The 17686-nt window shown below is 44.9% G+C and overlaps 1 long non-coding RNA gene across 1 annotated transcript in view; it reads right to left on the bottom strand.

Moving 5' to 3' along the window:
• The window catches only part of LOC142774485 (uncharacterized), a 95746-nt gene extending 78325 nt beyond the window's left edge, over nucleotides 1–17421 (bottom strand). Inside the window, exon 1 of the long non-coding RNA XR_012886414.1 lies at nucleotides 17309–17421. This is a non-coding gene — a long non-coding RNA (uncharacterized LOC142774485). The remainder of the gene's footprint in view (nucleotides 1–17308) is intronic.
• Nucleotides 17422–17686: the final 265 nt, after the last annotated feature.

Below are 17686 nucleotides of genomic sequence, written 5' to 3'. Positions count from 1 at the left end.
GGTTTTCCACATCTGTGACCAAATCCAGAATGCAGTTCATTGTGCATCTACCTCTTCTGAAGCCGGCTATGCTTTCTGGTAGTATTTTTTTCATGTCTTGCTACCATAAGATTCGTTCATTGATAATTTTTTTCATCACTTTTAAAAAACAACTTGTCAAACTAACCGGTCTAAATGAGTCCAACTGCATAGGGCTCTTCCCTGGCTTTAGCGACGGTACTACTTTTGATATCTTCCAACTTTCCGGAACTTTTTCTTCTTGCCAACTTTTATTATAGATGTCCAACAAGTGTAATTTACTTTTTTGCACAAATTATCAAGAGCAGCGTATGTAACTCCATCTGTTCCTGGTGAACTTGTTCGTTTTACTGAAGACAGCACATATTAGAGCTCCTCTGGTGTGAAGCTGTCATCCAGATCTGATGAACTGATCGCAGAGAACTTTGTTACAACTGCCGAAGCTGATTCTGCTGAGGATATATATTCGCTAGTTTGTGCGGTCTCTCCATTTCTCAGTATATGATCGCAAAATTCTTCGGCAATCACACGTTCGCTAACTCCTCGAGACAGCGCTAGAGCCTCTAGTGGTCTCGAGTGGACTACTGGCTGTCGGAGGGCGCGTACCATGTTCCACAGTTGAGGCGCCGAAGTAAATGAAAAAAGTGAGGCATATAAATCTTGGCACCTTTTGGGTGAAAGCTTCTGCAGTTGGTTATGCATTGCAGAATGTACTTTCTGTGCAACCTTGAAATCTTCTAAATTACCCGACCTGCGATATGGTGGTTTTGAGACGTTAAACCTCACAAATCAATCAAATCAGCGATTTTTTTAAATCCCAACTTTCTCCATATTGGTGAAATGCGCGACGTTGCTACCACTTATTGTTGTGAAGTCCTTTATTTTTTTCTCTTCTTTAGGGGCGAAGCTCCTTGTAACGTGACTTGTGCGGCCTCCGTTGTCGTTGTGCGTAACCGCCGATGGCACATACCCGAGAGAAAGGTATGTGCCACAGGGAAAAAAAACAGGTGACCACGCGACTACGATCGCGATGAAACTAGGTGAGATTGCGGTACTTAGAGTTTTCATTACATGGACAGACAGACGTGCGGATGGACAGACAAACAAGCAGACGGACGAATGGATTGACGCGTGAATGAACGGACGGATGCACAGTCAGATGCGTGGACGCAAAGACGAACGCATCGACAGACGCGTGGTTGACCGGATGGACGCACAGACGGACAGACGCGCGGATGGACGCACGGGCAGATGGATGGACGCACGTATAGATGCACGGACGGAAGGAAGTGAGAACGAACGTGTGAATGGAAGCACGGACGAACTGATGGATGCTTCGCCCGACTCATCATTCATCCCTCCATGGACATGCTGTGATTTATTTTATTTTTCTTTAGTTGTCGCTTGCATACCGAGACGGTGATGGTGCCAACGAGCCGCTGATTAATGTATACAGGTGCTTATATGGAAGCTACCGGGCAGTTTACATATACTTTGGTGACACCGCCAGGATGACCACATAATCGATTCGACAGGGAGTCCTTCCGTCATTGCTGTGAGTAGCAATAAGCACCAGAGTGAAGTCATTCGATATAAATTTGTTGAATAATATTATAAGTTCAAGAGAAAAATTACTGCAGTTTTATGTCCTCTATGTGAACACGAAGTGTCACAAAAATATTACTGCAAGTGTTCTTGCTGAACCACCCACGTCATCAGATGTGGTGCATAGAAAACGGTGTATTGTGCTTACGGACAAAGTATCTGCATAATGGTATTTGCACCATTGTTTGGAGACTTCCAATTGGCTCTCGCGTAAGTAGATTGCAACCCACTAGCTGGTCGGCAATCACAACAGCGACACGCACGAATTACAAACGTTACACGCGAAAACCACTTACACTGCGACGTATAAAGAACTGTCATGTTGACTAACGAAACAAATTCCAATGAGCTTTCTGGGAAAGAAAATTGCATTTTTTTGAGCAAGAGAGACAGAAAGTTCCGCATACGAAGCGATATTTTAGAATACGAGGGACTTAACTATGTTGTGTATTTAAAATGTCTTAACTACAATCACAGTTGCATCCCTCCGTTGTTGTTGAGCGTAACCGCCGGTGGCACATACCTGAGAGTGCGGGTACGTGCCACAGGGGAAGGAGAGATGATCACGTGACTTTGATCGCGATGAAACGATGCGAGATGGCGCTACTTGGAGTTTTCAGTAGATAGACGGACGGATGGACAGACAGACAGGCAGACGGACGGATGGGTGGACACTCAGACGGATGAACGAACACACAGCCGGATGCACGGACGGACCGATGGATGAATGATTGCAAAGATGGATGGACGGACGCATGAATGAATGCACGGATGGACGGAAGCAAGAACGAACGGATGGATGGAAGAGCGCACAGACTGACAGATGCGTCGCCCCACTCATCGTCATTCACTCCATAGGTATGATGTTTTCTGGTTATGACTGGTTATGATTTTTTTGTTTGTTTTCTGGTTATGACTCAACACATCAGTACCCCATGGGGTGTTTCAAGAAAATAGATCTTTAAACCAGTGATGTCCGTCTAGCTCACCAAGGTGCTCATAAGGGGGGGAAAAGTGAGATAAAGATAGTCATGTATGGGCCGCAGGCCGTGAGAGTTCGCGCCACATATGGCTCGTGAGCCTCGTGTTTGAGACACCTGATATAGATCTTTACTACAAAATTGGCAAAAGTATGGAAGTATCGAACGGTACGATTGGCAAGTGTCGTATCAGAAGCAACCATTCCTGACGTTTCGTGCATCTGCATTTAAATACACATTGCCCGAATATCTTGTATCGTATCGCGATACAACTTCAATGTATCTTTGCCCAGCTCTGCGCCACGCTATGGGTGAGGAGTGCCTACATGGAATGCATCAGTTGATGTATGACTCTAAGAGAGGCATTTTACTAAGCGGCAGTGGTAGAACAGGGGCTATAAAGCTCGGCTCCATACGCGAATGTCGCGACGGTTCCATTTTGATAGAGTATAAATGATAAATACTCCTGTACTATGCGATTCCAGTGCACGGCAAAATAACAACATATGGTTGAAATTTCCCGAGCCCCCCGCTAGCTACTGTGCGGCTGGCAATCGTATCATGGTTTCGGATACCAAACAAGGTAATATTAATATTATTATTATTATTATTATTATTATTATTATTATTATTATTATTAAATGCCAAGCATTTCTTAGCGAACTTCAGCGACTGAGATTATCTATCTTTCTATCTATGTAGCCGCCTACGACTTTTAGCTCTCCTGGCCGTTCCGATAATGGTATCGATACCAAACTTGGTATGGCATAACATTACTGTATAGAGAACATATATGATTAGTCATAACATGAAAAAAATGGCATGTGTGTCATGAATGTCAAGATTTAGATTTCATTGTCCTTCAGCTCTTGCGGTGGTTTACTTCACATTACATGTTGCAAAACTGGTACGGTATGACATGATTGCTTGCCGAACACAAGCGACCGACGCTAACATGAAAATATTGACATGCGTGTCATGTACCAACATGACTACACGCCACGCTCATGATGCCATCGCGGCCGCTTCACTAGCGTCACATATACCGAATTTGGTATTACGGGACGTTAAAGGATGACGAAGGCATGATACTAGTGCAAACATGATAACCATGACGTGCGTGTCATGTAACAACATGACTAGATGGCACGCTCATGATGCGCTCACGCCCGTTTCACTAGCGTCACATATACCAAATTTGGTATTACGGGTCGTGAAAGGATGACGAAGGCATGATACTGGTGCAAACATGATATTTATGACATGCGTGTCTTGTAACAACATGGCTGCATGCAACGCTCATAATGCGTTCACGGCTGTTTCGCTAGCGTCACATATACCAAATCTTGTATTACGGTACGTCAATGGATGATGGAGGTGTGTGACTGGTGCAAGCATGATAATCATGAGATGAGTGTCATGTACCATTATGACTACAAGCCACGCTCATGATGCGCTGGCGGCTATTTCGCTAGCTTCACATTTGCCAAGTTTTGTATTACGTGACGTCAATGGATGGCTAAAGTATGTGATGGTGCATAGATGATAATCATGAGATGCGTGTCATGTGAGAACATGACTACATTCCACAGTCAGGATGCTAATACATTTTGACGTAACGTGGCGCACGTGCTAACATGCGTTCATTTTGTCACTTTATGCCAGCGTCGCCCCGCTAGGCGCTGGTCTTGTCATGTACACGAAGATGCGCGCCGCGCTGCGTTGCTTTGACGCATGCGTGTTTAAGCGCGTCCGCCGTTGCTTTGACGCATGCGTGTTTAAGCGCGTCCGCCATGCCTCCATCCCGAAAAGAGGCAGACGCAGTGCTGTCTGGGTAACGCATCGGCGCGAAATGCAGCATGTCGCATATCGTGCCAGTTGCCATCGGGACGCGCCGATGGACGCATTTCACGTCGGTTGCCGTCGGGCCACGCCAACGGACCCTGGTAGCGCCGGTCGTGACTGGCGTCAGACTAAAGAGCGCTCGCGTTTTGCCAACGTAGCTTCGCTGTGCCCAGCGTGCGCGCGCATCAACACTACCTTGGAGTATAATGGGCCCTTCATGATGTGCTCACAGCCATTTCGCTAGCTCCACATATACCAAAATTTATTTGAAATGTCGTCAATTGATGTCAAAAGTAAATAACTGGTGGAAACATGATAATCCTGACACGCGTGTTGTGTAAGTACATGACAACATACGACGCTCATAGCATGCTCGCGGTCATTTCTCTAGCCCCAAATATACTAAATTTGGTTTCACGTGACGTGAATAGATGACGGAGGTAAACGACACATCCAAACATGGTAATTATGACACGTAAGTCATTTACGGCATCCTTTACCTTCACCTTGTAACGTTGTGCTGATTTTAAAGTGTCATATCAATCTTTATCATTCGTGTTTCGCATATCATCGATTCCCACTGTACGTGGGATCTGCCAATTTTCGTTTTTTCTTCTCTTCATATTTGACCATCCCTTTTATAATGTACTGTATGTACTGTTACGGCTCCTGCTCCTGGGGATCTCAGTTCGGTAGTGGGCCCCCGTCGTGGGAACTATCGTCCAACAAGTCAGATGAGGCGCTCGTAAGAACGATAACAATTTATTTACATGGTTAGTAACTGACAACTTGAATAGAGGTGAAGTAATCAAGTATGAACTAGAAGTCAAAAACTGTACAAAACTGTTGAACTCAAAATATACAAAAGTCTTCCGCTGATATAGCACCGCGTTGCCAACCCTGGGCGCATTGTCCGCAAATTCTGCCAATAGGGCGCTCCATTGTCTAGGTGCTCCACCCACGAAGGCGAGGAAATACACACACAATGCACGTGGAGAGAGCCCAGTCTACACGATGTTCAAATGAGGTCACAAACGCACGGCACCAACGTTTTGCACATGTCATCAAGATTTCGTGACGTCCGATGATCTTGGATGACCTTGTTTTCCAAGAACTCTCCTGGCAGTTGGGTGAGGTTCGAAAAACTGGCACCGGTACACGTGCCAAACTTGCCTGACTGCGTTCAGGTTGGACAATGTAGTGGTCAGCCAGCTCATTGAAAAACATGCCACTCCATTCAGCCGATCCTATGGAGAAAGGAGGAAGGGGGAGTGGTGGACTAATTTCCATTGTCGAGGCGCTGAGGCGGGCTCCCGCATGGGCTGCAGCAGATAATGCCTTTTTCCTTTCATTTAGCCACACATTTCATCTCTCATTGTTTAAGAGAAGGTGCGGCTTAGCGGCGAATTTCCGGGACTTCGCTTCTCCTCCCAAGGTGCAACCGCAAGCGGATTGAATTTTAGCTTTCAGCCCACTGCAAATACCACGCTGGTTCCAGTCTCTCCGGATCGAGGGTGACCTCTAAAATGGCCAAGCTGCCTCCTCGCTTGCCTCGAAAGCCTTGCCTAGCGTCGAGCTCACAATGACCTTTCTTTGCTGCTGCGTTTTATTTGCGCGAACTGGTCCTGGAACCCCTTCTTCTTGTTTTTAGTGCGAAGCATTTTTTAGTGAACTTCGGTGACTTTGAGCGTGTCTATCTATCTATCTATCTATCTATCTATCTATCTATCTATCTATCTATCTATCTATCTATCTATCTATCTATCTATCTATCTATCTATCTATCTATCTATCTATGTAACTATCCAGCTGCTTGCGAGTGTTATCCCTCCTGGCCGTTTAAATAATGGTATCGATACCAAACTTGATATACACAACATGACTATATGAAGAACATTTTTGACTAGTTATACCATGAAAATCATGACATGTTTGTCATGAATGTCTTGATTTACATATCAAGGTCCTGGAGCTCTTGCGGTGGTATCGTTCACATGGCATGTTGAAAAACCGATATGGTATGACATGATTGCATGGCGAACACAAGCGACAAACCCTAACATGAAAATCATGACATGCGTGTCATGTAACAACATGACTACATGCCACGCTATGATGTCCTCGCAGCTGTTTCGCTAGCATCCCATATACTGAATTTGTTATTACGGAACGTGAATGAATGACGGAGGTGCACGCATGATAATCATGAGATATGTGTCATGTGAGAACATGATTACATGCCACACTAATGATGTGCTAGCGGTCGTTTCGCTGACTCCACTTGTACCCAACTTGGTATTACGGGACGTGAATAGAGGACGAACGTGTCATACTGGTGCAAACATGGTAGACATGAGATGCGTGTCATGCAACAACATGAGTAGTCGTTATGCTCATGATGCGCTCGCGGCCGTTTAGCTCGCTTCACATGTATCAAATATCGGCATTACCCGACGCGAAAGAACGACATACGTAAATCACACATCCAAACTTGATAATCACGACATGCGCGTCGTGTATCAACATGACTACATCCCACACTGATCATGCGCTCGCGGCCGTTTAGCTAGCTTCCCATAAGCCAAACTTGGTATTAAGTGACGTCAATGGATGACGAAGGTACGTGACTGGTTCAAACATGATAATTATGAGAAGTGTGACGTGTGAGAACAAGACTACATCCCACAGTCAAGGTGCCAATACATTTCGACGTGATGCGGTGGGCGTGCTCGCCGGCGTTCATTTCGTCGCGTCACGATGGCATGGCCACGCCAGTGGCCGACACTGTGCATGTACTCACAGGCGTGGCCAGTGCTGCGTTGCTTTGACGCATCCGTATTTCAGCACGTCCGGCGTCCCTCCGTCACGAAAACGAAATAGACGCAGGCGTGTCTGGTCAACGCCTCTGGAAAGATGCCTGCCGCACAAGATAAACAGCTGTCACACCCTTTCTCTCCTTCAGTTTGAAATGTTCTTGGTCCCTAGCGTCACTTGTGGCAAACGGTGAAACAACGCAACACTTTGCATAGCCTCCGAAACAGCGGTGTGTAGTTGCAGGTCTCGAACGACTCTCGACTGACGCGCCCCTATGGGCCGCAGATGAAAAACACTTAGCTGGTACCACCCACCGCCGTGATGATGGATGAATGGATGGATGTATATGGCTGTACCCTTTAGATCGGGCGGTGGCTAGTGCCGCCAAGCCGTAATACTTAATGAAATTTAGATTTATTTTTTTCCTTAAATAGTGAGGTTGAGGATTCGTACTTTGCAGTGAAGGGTTTAATTTTCACTCTTGCTCTGACTTTAGCCACCAATCAGATAACCTCCTTCTTGTTAATTCTACCCGCTTAAAGTTTATTTTGCCCTCACTGTCCCTAAACCCCAGTGCTTCGAAAAACTCTGCGCCATCATCCTGAGCTATAGAGTGAAGCCCTTTACAGAACCTTATCAAGTGTTCCGCAGTTTCGTTTTCCTCTCCACACGCACTGCATACAATGTCTACCCCTTCGTATTTGGCCCGATATGTCTTGGTTCGCAATACTCCCGTTCTGGCCTCAAACAGTAGAGAACTACCCCGAGTATTATCATAGATCCTTTCCCTGGCGATTTCCTGCTTAAAAGTTTGATAGATCTCTAGTGCGGACTTCTTAATCATGCCGATTCTCCACATATCGGTCTCGGCTTCCTTCACCTTCTTCTTAACCAATATTTCTTTTTTAGTTTGGCCCCCTGCTGTTTTCCAAGTATTTGCCAGTCAATTTTCTGGTTCGCTTCCGCCATTTTGTATTGACATTCTTCATGTACAAGTAGCTGGATACCTTCCTAGCCCAACGCTCCTCCCCCATTTCTCTCAATCGCTTGTCAAAATTTATCTTGCTGCTAGTTTCCCTGACCTCAAATGATCTCCATCCCATGTCACCTTGTATTCCCTGATTTGGTGTATTCTTATGAGCTGCAAAGGCAAGGCTACGTATTCCACGTTGCTTAATTTGTAATCTTGCTTGAACTTCTCATCTCATGCCCAAGACCGCATTGCCGAACGTCAGACCAGAAACTATGACCCCTTTCCATATTCCTCTCATAAGATCATACCTATTGTGATTCTATAGGGCCCTGTTTTTCATTCAGCACTGCATTCCTGTTACCGTTAGTCGCCACGTATATTTCGTGTTTCCTTAGGTACTCAGCGCCATTCGTTATTCATACACCAAGATATTTCTATTTATCTATTATCTCTAGCTTGACCTCCTGTATTATAAGCTCACTACCTTCATTGTCATTAAAAATCATGACTGCTGGTTTTTCCTTACTGAATCTGAAATCTAACCTATCTCTCTCATTACCGCACATGACCACAAATCTCTGCAAATCTTCCTTGTTGTCGGCCATTAGCACTATATCATCTGCGTACATCAATGCTGGTAGTGCCTGTTCAATGCGTTTTCCTTGTTTGACGAAAGAGAGGTTGAAGCCTAGTTTACCTCCTCTAATTTGGCCTCTAATCCTTGTAAGTACATCATGAATAATAAGGGTGACAGGGGACACCCCTGCCTAAACACCCGTTTTACTTCTGCTGGCTTTCATACCTGTTTTTCTCTCTTTATAGTTACCTTGTGACCTTTATAGATATCTTTTAAAAGATTAGTGACTACGTCTTCCACGCCTAGTGTGTCCAGTATTCCCCACAATTCCACTTGAACCACGCTATCGTACACTCCCTTTATATCCAAAAATGCTAGCCACAGGGGCATGCGTTTCCTTTTCTGCTATTTCGATGCACTGCGTCACTGAGAACAAATTCTCTTCAAACCTCCGGTGTTTTTGAAACCCATTCTGTAGTTCCCCCAGCACCTCCTCATCCTCTATCCAAGCCTGCAGTCTTTCCTTTATAATCTGCATCGCCAGCCTGTAGACCACTGATGTCACTGTTATAGGACGGTAGTTGTTTATGTCAGCTTTGTCCCCCTTTCCTTTATAGATCACGCTCATCCTGCTAAGTGTCCATCCACCGGGAACTTCTCCAATGATTATTATTTTGCTCACTGCCTCTCTCAAAGCCTGCTTACACTTCGGACCTAATGTCTTTATCAGCATAATTTCAATGCCATCTGGGCCTGTTGATGTACTCCTAGGAACCCTTTTCTCAGCCCTTTTCCACTCTTGTTGTGAAAATATAGTCATTGCGCCACTTGATTCATTCTTGTCTATTGTGGTGCATTAAGCCCTTTTTTGTAGAAATTTTTCTGTCACCCTTGTTCTTATATATTCAATAGCTTCGTCCCCTTCTAGCCTAGCACCTTGAGCTGTAGTTATCAACCTCTGCTCTAGGCTCGTCTCATTTCTTAGGGTGTTTAGATGGTTCCAAAATTTCGCATTTGCCTTTCTATCTTTTTTATGTACTTCTGCCAGCCACTGAGCTCCCTTTCTTCTAATCTTTTCATTGATCAGAAGGGATGCATTCCTTCTACAGCTAAGAAAGATTTCCCATTTTCTTTCAACATCATCTGTCGGTTCACCCCGCTGCTTAGCATGTATGTGTTCCGTAGAGGCTTCCTCACGTTTTGCGTTGGCTCTCTTAACTTCCTCATCTCACCAACTCTTGGGTTTGTGTCTTCTTTTCCGGGGTGACTTGTCACGTGCCTTAGCGATCTCTAGCTCAAACAGTCTAATTAGATTCGAGTATGTCTACACTGTTTCATTATCTTCAGTGATTACTTTCTCAATTTGTTAAGTAGCTTTTTCTCTTTGCCTTTCTGAATAAAATTTTCCTGTAATTGCTCATCTTGTCTCCTTCCCACTTTCACTGCTCTTCCAAAACTTAGCTTGATACGTTTGTGATCACTACCCAGACTTTCGGAGCCACCTTCCTCTATTTGCGTTCACCTGAGCTTATCATACATCCTATGGGACATCAGTGCGTAATCTATCGTCGACTTAGGCCTTCATACCTCCCATGTTATTTGCCCTTCACATTTCCCGGTACTGTAGCAAATTATCAAATCGTGCCTTTCACACATATCTATGATCATTTTGCCTGTTGGGTCGGTATACCCATCTATATCTTTTATGTGAGCATTCATATCTCCTAGTATAATAATCTCGCTCTGTCTTCCTAACTCCTGAATGTCCTTTGATATACACTCTTAAATCGCCTGGTTTTCCTCTCTGGCCTTTGCTCCTGTCCACAAGTACACGAACCAAGAAGTGTCATATGCCCTACCACTTTCCCTTTTAGCCATAACTGTTCCTTGCAGTCCTGCTTGACCCTTTGCCAGTCTTTACTTTTATGAATGAATGCTGCAATACCGCCCCCCTTTCTGCTGCCTTCTGTTCTATTACAATATTCCCACGCGTAGTCCGGATTGTTCGGAGGTTGTTCCCTGTCCCTGAGATGTGTTTCTTGAAAACCACATACCATCGGCCTCTCTTCCCTTAGCGGTTCTTCTATCTCTTCCCACTTCAGCCTCTTCCTACCACCCTGCATGTTAATATAACCTATGTCTGAATTGGTTCGGCGCTCCTGGCTACGTGTATATATGCCCCGGACTCGACCTATCTTAGATACTGGCGTCACTTTGGAATCGTATCTGTCCAAACCCACTGTCAAAGAGGCTCCCTGGTTGTTTTCCTCGTTACTAGCTTTCCTGCACCCCGAAGGGCCAGCTTGCTCTCCAAAAAAGCTACTGCGCGCCCTGCAAGTCGCCAACCCACCTCATGACCTAGCCGCCCATTGAAGTGAATTCTGTCTCGTTGAAAACCACCCCACCTATGCACCTCTCTGTTCAGTTCCACCACCTCAAAGCCTTTCTCTCGACTCATCCGCCATATCTCTTCGTTTGCGTTGACAACCGCTCTTTGCAGGTTGCTATGACGCACCGGTACCTCCGGTATTGTGCATATCACTACCTGTACCTGAGGAGAAGTGATGTGCATGTCATCGACGCCTTTCGCCAGTGTGGTTGCTAGTTCTGCTGTACCTTCATTTGAGACATCGTTTACACTGCCTGAAATTATCACGAGGTTTCGTCTATCAGCGGTAGTTTTGAGTTTTGCGCTCGCTTGCCTCATGACTGCTTCCAGCTTGCGTCCTGTGAACGCTCTACTGCAACCCTCTTGTCACCTCTTACCCTCTCTTCGATGGCTTCTGTGCATCGATTTAAATTCGAGGTCCCGGCGATTATCACATGCTGTGACGTTTCAGAGTGAGCGTCCTGCATCTGGGGGCTACTTGCACCTTCAGTGTTGGCGCTTGCGACCAACACTGATAGTGTTGGTCGCAAGCGCTACCGCGCGGAGCTTGTTTAAAACTGAAGGCAGGCAAACTCCGCTGGGAGCACGAGCCATTCCTCAGGCATCTTTCTAGAGGAGGCGTTTGCCTGGGTAACGCGTCAGCGCCAATTGCAGCATGTCGTATTTTGCGACGGTTCCCGTTAGGCCGCGCCTGTCGCGTCTGGCGTAAGACTTTAGAGTGCTCGCGTTTTGCTAACGTAGCGTCACTGTGCCCAGCGTGCGCCAACGCTACATTGAAGTATATTGGGCGCTTCATGATGTGCTCACGGCCGTTTTGCTAGCTCCACATGTACCAAATTCGGTGTTGCGTGATTTCAATTGATGACGAAAGTCTTATTGATGCAAACGTGATAATCCTTACACGCGTGTCATGTAAGAACATGAAAACGCACTACACTCATAGCGTGCTTGCGGGCGTTTCGCTAGCTCCACCTATGCTAAATTTGGTATCACGGGACGTGAATAGATAACGAAGGTAAACTACACATCTAAGCATGATAATCATAACACGGAAGCCATGTAGGGCATTATTTACCTCCATCTCGTAACGTTGAGCAAATTTCAAAGTGACATAGCAACCTTTCTCACTGCTGCTTCGCATATCTTCGATTCCCACAGTACGTGGGATCTGCCAACTTTTTCCTGACACGAAACCAACCCGTCTTGACGGCACATCCGTGCCTGGAGTGCGTGAAAATATTTTCGTCCAGTCTACAAAGGCCGAAAGACTTCAATAATGATGATGGTCATAACACAACCTTGACGGTATCTAAAAAAACTAATACATATCTGGAACATTTAAATCCTTCCCCCTAATATGTTAATATTGTTGTCAAGTGACTCAACAAAAACTAATAGTCCAAAACACTGGTAATGCGATGATCCAGGAGGTCGGTAATACAATCCAATAACTTTTTTTTTCATTACGCACCCTTTCTTTGCGGAAAAAAAGTCTCGCAGTCACCTGCGGGACGTTCCCATGGCACACGTAATAAGGCCGAACTAACAAGAAAGACCCCTCCCCCTCTAGCTCCTCAATCACGTCTGAAGCAATGGAAGCCAGCTGGGAAAACTTCAGAATTCAAGACCATCAGATCAAGCAGTGACTGCGTACCAGTAGCGATTGTTGGTTCGGCTAATCTTGCAAGAAGGTGGAGGGATCGACTTTATTTTTGATGTCCCTGTAAAGTCTACCATCAAAACACTGAGGTCTTGCTTAAATCGCAGAGTCTAACGACAGTCACGTCTACTTTACTTCGTTGGTCGCGCTATGAACTAGAGAATGTTTGTTGCCCTTGTACGAATTGTCAAACTTTAGCATTGCTTTGTTACCGTCTTGCCTATTGTGCTTTGCATAGTTCCAAAAGAGATCTCTTTTTTCTTTTGCATGGAAAAAATGATTCGAAATGCTGAAGTTCGTGACTTTTAACTTACGTGCATTTCTGAGGACTTGCTCATGTTTCTTATAATATGAAAATTTCCCGGTCATTGGGCGTGTTTTTTCTGCTCGATAGTTTGTGATTCAATGAGCACGTTAAAAGTCCACCTGAACTCAGATCAAGTTTTGTAGTGCGCAAATTCAAAATAAGTTTACTCGCGTTCTCGCCTGCAGGCGTATGAGCTATACCATAAAAAAATTGAATTCTCCCGTCTTTGACGATTCTCAAGGTCGTCAATGTTTGAATTTGAAGCCGCCATAGCTGTCGTATCCCGATGTTGCTGTGCCTCAACGATAACTATTGTTAAGCTGATGTTGTCTGCTCTCAAGATTTTTTTTTCCACTGACCCAATACGGACCTTTACTTCGTTGATTTCGCGTGAGAACTTGTCGCTCATTACCATCAACTTTCTGAATATTAAATTTTTGACCCTCTCTGAGGTGACCAATCTCTGCAGTATTGAGCCCTGTATCCAACTCGACGTCTCTACCAAACAATACAATAAGAAAAAAATAGAAAGCGGCACTACTGCAAATAACACAATGGCGTGTTGCATCAGCCCTATTTCACTAAAGAACACTGTCGCGAACAGAAGAAAAAGAGTTCGCGTGTAATCAGCAAAGTAATACAAACATTCATTCAGTTATAGTTCCAATGACTAACCTGTGAAAACAGTAAAGAAGAGATGAGCACGAATGCCTTGTTGCCAGTTCCATCCTGTGTCTTTACAGTGCCGCTCTATGGCTCTTGTAGCTGAAGTTCACCATGACCGTTGGCCAGAAGGCCGAGTTGCTGGTCGATTTGTAGAGAGAAGTCGAAATTGGAGAGCACCGGGAAGATCTGTGGATCCTACCACCACGCAAACGGTAATCCGTCAGTTTGCAATCGTAAACGAGCATCACCGCGGCTGAAGCGCAAACGCAGTGCGGCATAAAAACGTCCACACGACAAATCTGTGAAAACAGTATGGAACAGATAAGCATGGATTCTACGTGGCCGGTTCCACGCCCCACACTGAAGAAGGGTCGCACTGAACGAGGGTTTAATGTTAATAATATTTCACGATACGTTCACGATTGCATAAATTTACAAGCACGCCGAGTATTTGTTAGGCATCAATCACCTTGTGGCGTAGTGTTGTGGCGCGGTGGTATTGGTGAAAGGTGTAAAGTATCCTAAATATACTTTAGAGGGAACTAAGGTGCTAGTGTCTACGGCTGCTGCAATGCACGGCGCTTCAGCGAGCACGGGAAGGATGGACATAGTATGCGTATTTGTCTCATCTTCATACTTCTGGATCTCTTTGTGTTCGTGTGGCTTGAAGTTGTTTTCTTGCAAAACATAAATCAGCACATGTCCAGTTGTTGCAATTCACCACCTTGTACATTTAAGCTTATCATTTTAAAAAGGGTCACGAAGTTCAAAATGGCTTGTTCTTTCCTTCTAAACAAAACCAAAACACAGCAATAAACAAAGCCACAAGTGCTATTTGCCACCCACAAGTATGAATACTAGGCAAATCCGTGTATTACCCATCATTCCCATGGCTGCTGAACGATCGCCACACCACAATCTCCTCTAGTTAAATTAAGAAATTCTTTGGTGAAGGGGAGTGACCGCATAGTGTAGTGCCCCAACGCGATGGTCTAGTGGCCAATGTACTCGCTTGCTGACCTGCTGGTCGCGGAACGAAATCCCACCCGGCTGCGGCGGCTGCATTTTTGATAGAAGCGAAATTGCTATAGGCCCATGTGCTCAGATTTGCGTGGACGTTAAAGAGCCCGATGTGCTCAAAATTTCCAGAGCCCTCCACTTCGGTGTCTTTCATGATTTTATGGTAGTTTGGGACGCTAAACCCCACATATCAATCAGGCACCATAGTATTGCGTAAGACGTGCTTGGGGGCAATGGCAGCGATGTTCCTCGATTTAATGGCGGAGAAATGACGATGACGTCCGCGCAAAATGTGACGTGTGAAACTCCGACCAACCGAAAGAAGACATAGTTCACGGAGCAATAGCATGACGCCGGTACTCATGAAGAAACTAAATAAATATTAAATCATCTTGCAAACATATAATTGTACAATCGGAAGGTTACCTAGGAATAAGGTAGGTAAAGTACTTTTAAATAAAATGAATAAAAAATCAATTCCAAATAATTTAAATTTCATTAGTGAAAAGCTAACACGAAAACATTCTCAAGTCTCTAAGAAATTCGCAAAATGCCATGCAGACGCTCCTGTTGCTGTTGCCCTGAGAAGACCTAAGGGAAACGATATTGTTATGAGATTGAGACCTACTCGGGAGAGTAGACACCTAGATATGTACAGCCGGTTAAGCGAGCAGCGCCAGCGATACAGGTTTTGCTCGCGCCAGTCTATCTTCTTTGTCCTCTTCATCTTCATGTCACTGGTGCGCCGCGTGACACCAAGCGGTGTAGGCACCATCCGGAGATTTAAAGGTTGTTATCTGCTACGCTCGATACATGAGCAATATCGCTGAACCGCACAGCAGATGATGGTGAATAGATGGGACTGATCTCATAGGTGACCAGTGTTACTTCACGCAATGCACGGTAAGGTCCCGTGTTATCAGACAAAAATTTTTCTAATAGGCCCTCCGGACTATGAGGAGACCAGAGTAAAACAAGGATTCAGGAAGCAAAATTTACGTCTCGACGTTCCGCAGCGTACCGACACGGTTGTTTGGTCTGCAACACCATCAGCCGAGCGCGGTCGAGCTGATGGGTATGATAACTTTCTGCGATCACGTCGCAGGCATACTCGCTGTTGGACGAGGTTTGAGCGGAGATGACTGTGTCCAGTGGTAAAGTCTACTATCTTCCGTACAATAGGTAAAACGGCGAAAAACCCACTGCGTCGTCACGGGATGAATTATACGCGAAAGTTGCGTATAGTAAGGCAAGGTACCTGTCCCGGTGCTCGGGCGACACATATACATGGCGAGCATATTTGTGGAAGTACGGTTAAAGAGTTCGCAAGGACGTTTGTTTGAGGGTGATAAGAGGTGCTCAGTGTGTTGTGAAGAACAAGAACGCAAGACATCGATGATGACTGAGGATAAAAATGTACAGCCACGGTCTGTGAGAAGTTGTCTCGGAGCCCCGTGAACCAATATAACGCCCGTAACAAGATGTCGGCGACGTCGGTTGCACAGTTTGTCGGTGGAGCCCGCGTAACAGAGTAGCATGTTGCGTAATCTGTAATCACGGCTATTTCATTGCCAATGTTGATGTGGAAAAGGACCAAACAGGTTTAACCCAACACGGTAAAATTGTTTTGCGGGTATGTCGATTGGTGGATGGAAGATCGCCAGCGGGTAGCAGCGATGGTGTTTCACGATGTTGGCGTGACGTATCAGCGTATCGAGCGAGGAAGGCCTGGCCTGAAGAAAGGGCACCGTACGCGTTCGTAAGTATGAGACACGCTCACACGTACAAACTGCAATCTTACTATAGACGGAAGATGGCATACCGTGTAATTTTTCTGAATGCGGCATATTTTTACGATATACTACTTAATGGTCTGTTGTCTCAGGGACAACACAACACAAATAATTAGGAGACGCAGCCTGATCCGCTCTGCGCTAGCTCTCACTTTTTTCGTTCTTTCCCGCTTATGACGTAAATTCTATCTACAATATTTTTTATTTTGGTGTGTAAACACCCAAGATGTGGCACACGCGTGTTACGCAATTTCGAAGTGCGTTTGTTGTTGCAATGTCTTCGCTCCTGTATCATATGAAGAATGCGTGACATACGTAATAGTAAGCATTAAATTTGCGTTTTAGATATTTTAACTGCACATTGATTCAAAAGTTGCTATTTAAATCTAGAAGATCAAAACAATTTTTATTTTGTTCAGCAGTTTAATGATTAAGGCATTAAAAGGCAGCGGGACAGCATAGAACTTATACTAGGTTGAAAAGTTTAGTCATAGTATATAGCTTGCAATTTCACTTTCTTCTTCTTACAATTTATAGTTTCCTAGTTTTTTCTTTTAAGACGGCTCCATGATTTCTTTCCTGTGAGGTTTACTCTCGAAGCAACGACTTAGATGACCATACACTTGCATGACACACTAAAATAAATGGCAGCATTACTTACTTTGTCATGACTGCCAGAGCGAGAACAAACAAGAATGCAAATCTCACAGACGACATCGCAGTGGTAATTATTTCTCAAGTTCTTTCGCGAGATTTTAAGAGAGTGGAAATGTTAGCGTGCTAACACACAAATGGTCGCGATTGCGATGCATTCCATTTATACAAGTAATTTTTCAATGGCGTAGGTTCGCTCTCCACAACAGAAAAAAGAGCCATAACATTCTGCAGGAATGAAACAGTGGTATTCATAGATAATAACCTATTTTATCATGACGACACAATGAATTTACGCATACTTTAGGGTTTTTTAGATCGCAACTGTGTGGAGCTTGGCGAAAAGCTGCATGAAGGTATTCTAGCGGCCTGAAACAATAAAGGA

The sequence above is a fragment of the Rhipicephalus microplus genome, chromosome 10 (assembly GCF_043290135.1).
Source record: "Rhipicephalus microplus isolate Deutch F79 chromosome 10, USDA_Rmic, whole genome shotgun sequence".
NCBI classification, from domain to species: domain Eukaryota; kingdom Metazoa; phylum Arthropoda; class Arachnida; order Ixodida; family Ixodidae; genus Rhipicephalus; species Rhipicephalus microplus.
This window is presented reverse-complemented; position numbering and strand designations above follow the sequence as displayed.